Genomic DNA, 10,856 nt, shown 5'->3' on the forward strand with positions numbered 1-10,856 from the left:
TTTTACACATTTACTACCATTTGGGTTAGAGGGTTTTTCAAAATTATACCAGATAATTATATTATCTTACTCATGAGCCTTGTAATTTGTTCGCTCTGTTTAGGGGGACTTTGAGTGAATGCAAATCACATTGAAACTTCTATACTTGCTGATTTGATACAGGGTGCTTTTTAAACATCTGACTCAATGTTCAAGAAAGAAAAAAAATATATATGGGGTGAATTTTCAAATAAATAGGGGTTTGTGAAGAAAATTAGGGATGATTTTGAGAGACTTAGTGCCTCAGTGAACAAGCTCCTGTGTATTTGTAATAATATAACTCACAAGTCACAGTAAATCAAATGTGGTGCTTTGATTTGTGAAAATATGCAAGAATATCCTTTTAACTATCTGATCAGCTCCATACCGAGCCCTCACACTACCAAAAGGTCAGAATCCAAAAGGGTTAAGTATTGACTGACAAGAGGATGAAAGGAAAAGCAACAGAATGTAGGTGTATAAAGGTCTGGAGGGACATTCCTAAAAGTCAGTATCAGTTTTTACACTTCTTGCACAGGACCAGATATGAATTTCAAATAATGAATAGATTCAGATCATCTGTACTTTCAAAAAACGTGAAACTCATATTTATCTGCGCCCATGCCAGAAACTTCTATTCTTTTTTCTTGCTCAAGCCTCCATTATTTTGAAAATTCATGCCAAAAAAGAATTATTTTTACTCTTTTTCACCCATTTTCACCTGTTTAGAACATCATACCCTCTCCTGTCTTTGACCATATAATTTGTACAGCCACTTACTGAATTATGCAACCCAAGAGTTTACAAAACAGCACATGGGTGAAATTTGCTAGTCACCTGGTGTGTCAATTTGTTAGAAAGAAATGGGTTTGAAAGCAAAAAATCCTCGGGTGTTGGCTATTTCCAGCACCACCAAAAAATGCTTTGGATCCTAAATGCAACAAGCAGGTTAGTGAGTTACATAAATGGGGAATGTGCCCCTGCCGCTCAGTTCAGCTACAGCAGAGCCTTAAAAGGGACTATTGCCCTGTTAAGGGACCTTCCATGGTGGCAGTGGCAGGATGAGAGACTCACAGGGTGAGGGGCTGACTACAAAAGGCCCTTGGCGATTTGTGTTCCACTTTCCTTTTCCTAGGGGCAGGATGTTTTGGTAAGAGAGAGTTTGCTGGCAACCTGATCCTCCCTGGAGTTATGGAGATCTTCAAAGGAGCTGTGCCGGCAACCAATGTCCTCCCTCCCCCGTTGGGTTTTTCCCGTTCATGCTGTGGATCTCTCCCACAACAGACCTCCTGATCAGCTCCTTCTTCTTTCCACAGCACAAGCTCAGCCATATTCCAGTCTCTTAGCAGCATGCACCACATCAAGAAGCCTCACCATGTTGTTTATGTGGCAGAATGGCTCCACTGTGCAGTGGTATTAACCAGCTTAAAAAAAATAATAATTTCAGAAGTTGTGTGGCTTCTAAATGGGAGCAAGAATCTGATGGTTGAGACAGGCAATGGCAAAGAGAGCAAGACTGGGAAGACAAAGGAAGAAGCTTGTGAGGTGGAAATAGCTAACCCGGCCTTTGGACTTAGGGCTTCCCAGAAACCATAGAACCTTTGTCTCTGTCCCGCAGGATTTCACATGCACCAGGAATAAATAAATCTGTTGACAAAAGTTGGCAGAGCCCTTTCCCCTCTAGAGGTTTTGGTGCCCAGAGATGAAAGCTTTACCCAAAGACACTTTCCAAGCCATCCTCCTGTACTACAGGAAATCTGATGCAAAGAAAGAGATCCTGACTTGTCCAGCCCTGCAGAGGGGTGAAAGAAGAGCTCAGAAATTGTAAAGCCATGTCCTAGCTGAAAACCCTCCAGCCACAGAGCACTCGTGGCCTGAGATGGAGCACAGCCCTCTCTGGACTGGCAAGTGAGCTGGCTCGGGATGGGTTGCAGGGACCCCTGGGCACACAAAGCAGTACCTCCACATGCTGTCTCCCCTCCAGCCCCTGTGGATGCTGCCTGACAAATTATAGCCAGTGATGCTGCTGTAAATGGCAATATCCCTGAGAATGGCTTCATTCAAATCACACTCCTCTGGCAGTGCACAGGGAGAAAGGTGGGTGGAAGAAAAAAGGCAGAGCCAGCTCAGTAGCAAATATTGACTCAAAACAATAACAAAACATTATTGTACAAACCGAAACAGTGAACAGGTGAATCTGTGGATGAGTATAGCCCAGGAAAGGGCTTCAGACTCACTATTCAGGTTCATCTTTCTAATGCTAAAGAATACGCTTGCAGAAATTGAACCTGCGTAAGCACAGGTTGCAGAAACTTAGAGGAGGTAAGTAAAGAAAAAGTAATTTATAATTATGCAGGAGGGTAGATATTACCAGATATAATAAAGCACTAATGCAATTGCTCAGTTTGGGGCCTTGTTTGTTTGTTAGTTTTTAATGTGGATACTCCTGCTGGCATTCCTTAATTCTCAACAGATGCTCTCTTGATTGGGTGTTCAGCATCAACAAGGATTAGGCTCACACTCAACATTCACAGTAAAGTTTAACCTTGAGTCACATCAGCTCATGAACATAAAAAAAAATCTCTACTTTGTTACAGCCATATATACAGCAATACAAAGTTGACAGTCATACTACTTGCATTTTACAGGTTATCCCACAATTAACTACCTGCATTTCTCCTCTTCTTCATTTTTGTTTTTTGCTGAGGGAGAAGTGGTTTATGATGGAAAATCAACAGCTTGTTGCACCTTCTCTTCCCCTCCATTTAATTCATCAGGTTGCATGTGCTTTCTTAATGAAACCAGTCATGATTTCCACTGTGTAGTCTTTTGTTAAGCAAAGTTGTTCTCCAACACTTGCATTTCTGCTGGATAGACCAAGGTCAACCATACTTTCTGAGTTTTCCTGCTGAATGCCAAGCAAGCCATCATACTTGGCAGACAGCAAATTTGCAAAAGCACCTACTAGCTGGTGCGAGGGAGGGTATGGAGTACTCCACTAGCTGCCTGAATAACCCAAAAACCTGTCCCTCTGTCCTGCTTCAGACCTCCAGTTTTGATTTGTATTTTCCCACCCTGTGTGATGTGGTCCTGATAACCTCAGCTAGGCAGTGCTTGGGTACTTCCAGCAGCATGAAGCAGTCAGATGGCTGCACAAGTTATGAAATATTGATCCAATTCCCCCACTGAAATCACCTACCAGCAAAATATGGATATCCTTTGAGAACATGAATAGCACCGTGACTCTTAAAAAATACCAGGAATCAGAGGGAGAGAACCTAAAGAACCACTCATTTGTGGCACCAGCTTTACTTAGGAGAAAGGAGACGCTGACTGGGCTGTGGAAATACCTGCAAGGAAGTTTGCGAAAGCGCATTTTCACCCTGTGCTTCATATGCAGAAATGCTATACTATTTACTTACTTGGATGATGACTGGGAGACACATTAGCATGAACTATTATGGAGATGAATGCCTCAATTTTAGGAATTCATATCCCAGCGGTTACTCTGAGAAAATTGCTACGGACATAGATGGAAGCAGAGCCCAACTAATAACTTAAAAATCAGATCTCTAGAGGAGACATGAAGAAGCTGCAGAAAATGAAACAGGAGTTTGATACAAAAGCAGCCTTAAAACCAGAACCATTTTCACTAGCGTGGTATATACATCTTTGCTTAACTGATTATACGTTTTCTCCATTGGGCAAAAGGGATTTGAGACATGCAAATTCTAGCTTAGGGATGAGTTGTGTAACGTCACATTTGCTCGTGAGTAATCCCATTGACCTCCCCAGGCCGCCTCATGCGAGCAGGCGCTCCTCACCACCGCTGCGGGGTTTCAGTGCATTTATTTCTGCATCTGCACCGCTCTGGCGGGCAGCACCGCGCCTGCCCTGCCTCGGCACCGGCGCTTCCTCAGGCTCCTCCGAGCACCACAGTGCCGCGCCGAAGCGCTGGGGAGAAGTGTCCTGGGTGAGGCATTAGTTTGATTAGTTCTCTTAGGATGCGCACGATACTTTTTTTTTTTTTTCACGATCGTAGAAAGAGCATTTCAAGGTTACTCTGTGAGAATAATCAATCTTTTAAAACGCACAAGTTCCCTAATTATATTTGCAAAGAAAACAGGAAAAAAAGCGGCGCGTGTGCTGTGGCAATGAAAAAAGCTAGTAAAGCCAGTACAGCTGAGACCCTAATTTTGTCTTTTCACCCAGTTTCAGACAATTAGGTCTATGAACAGTAAAAAAAAAAAAAAAAAAAAAAGGCGGGGGGGGGGAGGTAAAGAAGTAAAGAAGCACGCAGTTAATTTTTACAACACGGTGCCCAAATGAAAAGAGACTACTTGGCTTCATCTAACTTCCCATCTTCGTAGTCTGAAGAATGCTGCAACACGCTACTGGTACATGCCTGCGAGGTAACTAGTAACTGGCTTCCATAAACACTACATTTACCAGAAGAAAAAAACAGTAAAAATCCCTGCTTAGTTCACTGCTCATTATACAAGCCAAATTGCAAAGAGATTTTTTTTTTTCTCTGCAATGAAGTAAATGGAAGAGCCAACACACACAAATATGCATCTGTTACTAATGAGATGTTTACAGCCCCTGCCTTGCCAATTGCACGTATGTAATACCTCGCTGCGTCCTTACCTATAGAGCTCTGGTTAAGAGACAATAGGTGCAAATTAATGTCTAAACAGACATTATCTCTTCAAGCCTGGACATGACTTGAAGCCTCGTTAAATATTTTTAAATGCCACAGCTTTCTACTAAGGTTTTAAAACCCTTTCTTCCACTCTTTGCTGATGGTAAAAATGTTCAGGGGACAGGACAAGATATTTATAATAACAGGACATTTTGCTCCGCACTTTGTTTTAGCATGCGGGGGGAATAATAATTGTATTCAGACTTGAAATGGCTTGGGTTACGCAGTTCAGAGCACAAGCACCTGCAGCAAATTAATTTGTTGTAGCACATTTATTATCTCATAGCTTCTATTTAGGCTGCAGCTGTTACTATTATGTTAATAATGTTTTTTATCACCACTGTATACAACAGGTTATGGTAATAGAGAAATTTTGGGGCGTGGGGTGTTGGTTTGGTCTTTTTTAAAATTTTATTTCTCAGAAAGAAAAAAGATGGGGAGAATATAACACATAAGCATTGATCAGGCATTTAGCCTTCTGTTTATTAGCTGATTTGAAAGAGAATGGGCAAGAGAAATTAGAAAAGAGTAACAATAGACAAAGATGGCGCGTGCAGAATTTGTGAAAGCAAAAAAGAAGAAGAGATGGAAAAAAAGAAAGAAAGAAAGAAAGACCGAACACCGCAGTGCTGGGGTGGTGAGTGTTCGGGTGGGGGCGGGGAAAATGCTGCAGTTTTCGTGAAATAATAAGGTGGAAAAAAAGGCATACAAAGAGTAGGTTTTTCATTGTCTGTAAAATATAAACACAGATGAATTCTGTCTTTGGTTTGTTCATGCTTTTCACTCTGCACAGCAGGGATGTTCTTAAGAAGTTGCCCTCTGCGAAATTTCACTAAATGGAAACCGTGGACCCTGCATGATGCGATTATAATCACACCAGCCATTCTTTTTACATAATTTTTTGTTTAAAATCCAGTAATGCTTCTTGTTTTTAAAACATATATCTATATCTATACACGCATCTAAAACAATGCTGGTTTACGTCCCCCCAGCAAAGTGCAAGCTGAAGCTATAACTGGCTGTATCCCATCCGCAAATCTCCATGGACTCAAAAACAATATGAAAATTTTTAGCTGACAAGAACATGTCTGCTGCCTGCAGTCACTGCAATAGCTCACCATGTTGCCTACTAACCAAAAGATCAAAAATTATCGATTTCATGGCGCTGCGTGCTTGGGATAGAAAAGCTACTTTAAAATTTGCATTATTTAAGAAATGAATTAAGAGAAAAGACTCATGTTTTAGAGCACTTTGGAATGTAAAAATGGCTTTATGTTTTAATCTTATCAATGATTTACTATAATTCTATTATTTTTAGCAGCTGGGGTCTGGAAATGATTTTTTTTTTGCCGATGAATTTAGGATTTTGCCGCAGTATACATCTGCAGTCCCAGAATCCTCTGGTAAGATAATCCCTCCTGCGATGGGGAAACGCCTTTAACCTTTTCGTGAATGAAAAATATGCAACCATTTTGAAATAAAAAGGGAGAAAGAACGATGATTTCTAAGAGCTGGAATGAAATTTACTGCGAATTGAAAGAGGAAGGAAAGGAAAACATACTGTAATCGCGTTGTGGCGTTGGAGTTTCTAGCTGTTGTCTCCATCGCTCCTACCCTTTCTCCAACGGTGTCCGTAAACAAGCCTGGAGTATGGTGTCACCCATATCTCACGCGGGTGAGAAATCGAGAACCAAGGTGCTCAGAAACGCAGCGCTTCCTTGCCATAACTGCACAAATGTTACAACCACAACCTCCACGCTGCAGGCTTTGAGGAAAATTTTGATTACCGGTCATTGAAATTCATTTGACCAGTGGATGCTTAAGATGACCAGGCTGCGTTAGGGGAGCCAAGCCTCTAGAAAGCACGAGGTGTTTACAGCTGCTCGGGGCTTTCAGCTGGAAAGGGAGAGGGAATTTTTCTGCGGCATAAGGAAATTCTGAAGCCCTAATCCATGCACAGCCTTGATGAAATGAAACTACTACTCTGATCGTCTCATATTTTCAGACTGCACGGTAATTAAGAAAGAGTGGTCTGAACAGAAAAATCGTGTCTTAATAATTTACTATCTTATGTTTTAAGATTATATATTAGAGCAAATTACTCGAAATAAGGAAGTCTGGCCTAAAGCTACTGAAAGAAAAAGGCAAAATTATAGATCAGCTACCTTCTTAAAGACAGCTTCCTATACGAGTACAGCTATGTATTTAGAGCATTGACAATTAAAGGGTTACAAGTCTCGGAAACCAGGGGTTTCATGTGGACAGTGTTTGATTAGGGAAGCAGGAGGTCGATGTCACACCTCTGCAACTGGTATTGCTTTTTCCTGTGATTTTGGGCTTCTTTTCTGGCAGGGTACCTCAACATAACCATTGCAATTGTTTTAAATGAGGAGAGTGAGATCCATAACCATTAAGAGATGGGCAAACAGAAATTTTAAAGGAAAATTTAGGTGCTGCCATAGATGCGATGATGACAACGTTTTGATCAGTATTGTGGATTTTTTGCTCTCACGATCATACATTACATTTTGAATATAAAGCCACCTTGATATTTGCTTGGCTAGTAGTAATTAAAATATACATACTGGGAGATGCAATGCTTCATATTTAGTCTGTTAATATGCCAGTAATCAGATATTCTGATGAGTAATGCCTCAGCTACTAAATCATCTGGAGACTTTAATCTTAGTTTCTGAAACATACCTGATAAACAAACTGTTGTAGGAATTCATGTGTACTGAATTATAGGACGTTTTAAGGCATATTGCATTTATCCAAAATGAACAGGAAGGGAAAGAACAACTTTTGTTTAAAAATCAAATTGGTGGCCAATGGCAATTCTATTTCTGATGCTCGCAGCAACAATTACAGACTATTCCAATTTATGTCATATGAGCCAGTTAACAAAATTTTTGATCAATATCTTCTGTACTAATTTATTACTAATTTGTAGGGTCTTTCTTTCCTTCAAAATCACCAAGATACAAATACATCTTTTTAAAAATAATTTTTGAAAAAAGTAAAATCTCACCATTATTTTTATTTTAAATAATTCTATTTTTCTTTGTCGATAAAGAACAATTTTTTTTCCACTGAAACAGCCTGAATGGCATAGCTATTTACTTTAGCAAAGACCTTGATGTGTATTAATAAAACGTAGGTCTCAAGTATGAGGCAGAAGTTACACTGATTAGTCTTGTGTCTCAAAGAGTGCTTAAATATCACAAGCATCCCCCTCTCTTTTCCCCTTAGCTCCTGTATGAGACTATGTGACTTTTTTAAAACATTACAACCTCACTTTCCTGGAAGAAGATTCCCTTTATTTTTTTTTTATTTCTGGTTAAGAGGATCAGAATGATGTATCTTTTTGCTGACAAGTGAACATATATTTAGTCAGTGTCTGAAAAAAAAAATCTGTAGTTGATTCTTGAATATGTTCCTAGAGCATGCACAGTTAGAAGCCAATTATGCATACATTTTTAAGATCCATATGGGAAATCAAAGATTCAGGCCCAGAGCCCTAGATATTTTTGTAATTGGTAATTTTGCTTTGTCCTCATATTAGTACCACGGCTACTCATTTGTTACTATGTTCCTTACAAACATAGTTAAACACCAGGATTTCAGAAGGAAAGGTGACCATCTAAGTTTACATTTAACTGTTTCTTATTTTTTAATTAAGGGGCTTCCTACTTTTTACCGTACTAAAAGTTGACTCTCCAAAAGCAGTGCTAAGGATGAAAAAAAAAATAAAAGCGTTAACAAAAAGATTAAAAGACTTAAATCATTATCTTTTAAAATTCAACCATGAAGCTCTCCTTTGCAACTGAGGATTTCTTACTGCAAGGATACACAATGGACATGTTAGGAGACTGCTTGACCTTTAAAAAAAAAAATATGTCTGCAGCATATTCTTCTAGTAAACTGCCACCAAAACAAACCTATTAAAGTATAAAAGAGTTCAGAGGAAACTTCTGAAGCTGCACAGACACACTCAGTGCTTCTTGGGGAGGAAAGGAAAAAAAAAGTAGAAGAGGAAGAATAACTGGACTGTTTGTGAATTTACTGATGAAGTCCTGCACTGTAATAATTCCATATAACATTTACTCTTCTTGTTTTGACAGTGGAACTTGACACACTCTATTTTAGAAAAAATAGGAATATTAAATGTATTTTAGAAACATGTTTATAATTGAGAGAACACCGACAAGTTAATCATAATTTCAATTCGGCTATTAAGATACTTGTTTTTCTGAAGTAGGGAAATGGAAATATTTTTAAGGTACAATTTTAGAAAATGTTTAGGCATCTAATAGCTAAAAATTGCAAAGGTGATATGAAACAAATTTCTATAAGCAGTGTGTCTAGATGCAAACAGTATCCTAACCACTTTGCAGTGAAACAGAGATTAAAATTACAACAACCCATGCAGAAGTAAAGCATCCAAAATCAACAAGAGTTAATCATTAGGTACTAATGAAGGCCTTACAAAAATTACATATATATATAAGTTGCATGTTTTAAACCTGTTTTTAAAAGGTCTAGTTCCAGTTGTCCTCGTCAGGTCAAAAAGAAAAGCGGTGCACAGTTCAGGGGCCAGAAGCAGAGACATGGACTGTACCCCTCCTGCTCCTGCAAAATCCAGGCTCCAAAAGCCCCATCCCTGCAGACCTCGGGGGGTGGGATGGCACACAAAGAGGCTCTGAAAGGTATCTGGGACCATGCAATGCATCAAGGGCGTTTGACTGATTCTACTGTTGTTATCAAGTACCCAATGGAATTGCTTATAGTGAATTTGGCAATAATGCCCTATAGAAACAGCACTTTGAACTTATATAGTACCTTTGATCCAGGGATCTAAAAGGAGGGGTTTGTCAGTATTACTATTCCCATTTTACAGCGGGTGAAACCGAGGCAGAGCAGATTTTCTCAAGGTTGTAGAAGAAGGCAGCTGAGAAAGGAAGGTGGACAAAGAAATTAACTCTTCCCCCCACACTCTTTTTTTTTTTTTATTGCTCAAGACAATCTTCAGGAATACTTTCTCTGGCTCTTATCTTAAATTGGAATAAAATTTCTGGCATCAAATTTCTAGCATCAATTTCAAGGTCCTTCTGCTCATAGGTGCACCAAATAACTCCCCAGGAAGGTGATGAACACTCACAGTCCACTGGCCTGATCTGGCAAAATTTTCTTTGCCAGCTCTTGCCAACAGCTGCCCTCACTCTTGTCCCTCTTTTGACCAGTATTGTCAAAATGGGAAACTGTCCTAAGAGAAAACAGGAGAGCTGCATTTCTCGATTCTCCAACTTCAGGCTGGTCCAGGTGGCATTTCTTTTCCTTACTAGTGGGCACCAAAGGTTGCCCACAGCAGAGGGAGGCTGATGGGTGAATGACTATGCCCTGCAGTGGCAGGGGTAGTGGGGAGGAAAACAGGATTTTTTTTTTATCACCACTTTCCTATCACGCCTTTCCAATGTCATATGAGTAGCGACAGCTAACCCACCCTTGGAACCCCTCTCCTGCACTTGCCCCACTGGATTGTGGTCCCCTTGTCACCCATCCAGTTCCACCTTGTCTCTTGTATGCAGCAAGCCTTACATTATCCTCCCAACAAACCCCCAGCCCAGGAGAAGTCCCGTTTTAAAAAGCTCCAAATTCAAAAAAAAGCAGCTTATGTGAAAATCAAGCAGCACTGTGAAAGAAGTTCCTTCAGTCTAACTACATCTGACCGAATAAATCAACAAATCTTTGGGGGGAAAAACCAAATCTTTAATTGCAACTTTCTAAGTAGAAACTCAGAGTCTGTTTAAAACAGGATTATCAGGGGGAAAAAACGGGCATAAAGGTAGCCCCTCTGTGAACCGCGCATCTCTCCGCTGCAAGAACTGCAGAAACTGGAGGCTGGTGGGGGACAAGAGGCTGCAAGAAGCAAAACAATAATTCAATCTCCCACATCAGCCCGTGCCAAAGCAAATTTATACTGCGGGGGAAACAAAATAATATCCTTCTTTCGCTCTGGCAACGGACGTTTTCCACAACCACGTTGTATATACGGTCCTTGTTTCCTGTGGAGGGAGGTGTGAATGTATTTTTCCCTCCTGGTATGTTAAACACAGACTTTGCCATTGCAAGACGG

This window comes from Fringilla coelebs, assembly GCF_963513975.1.
Source record: "Fringilla coelebs genome assembly, chromosome: 1".
NCBI lineage: Eukaryota > Metazoa > Chordata > Aves > Passeriformes > Fringillidae > Fringilla > Fringilla coelebs.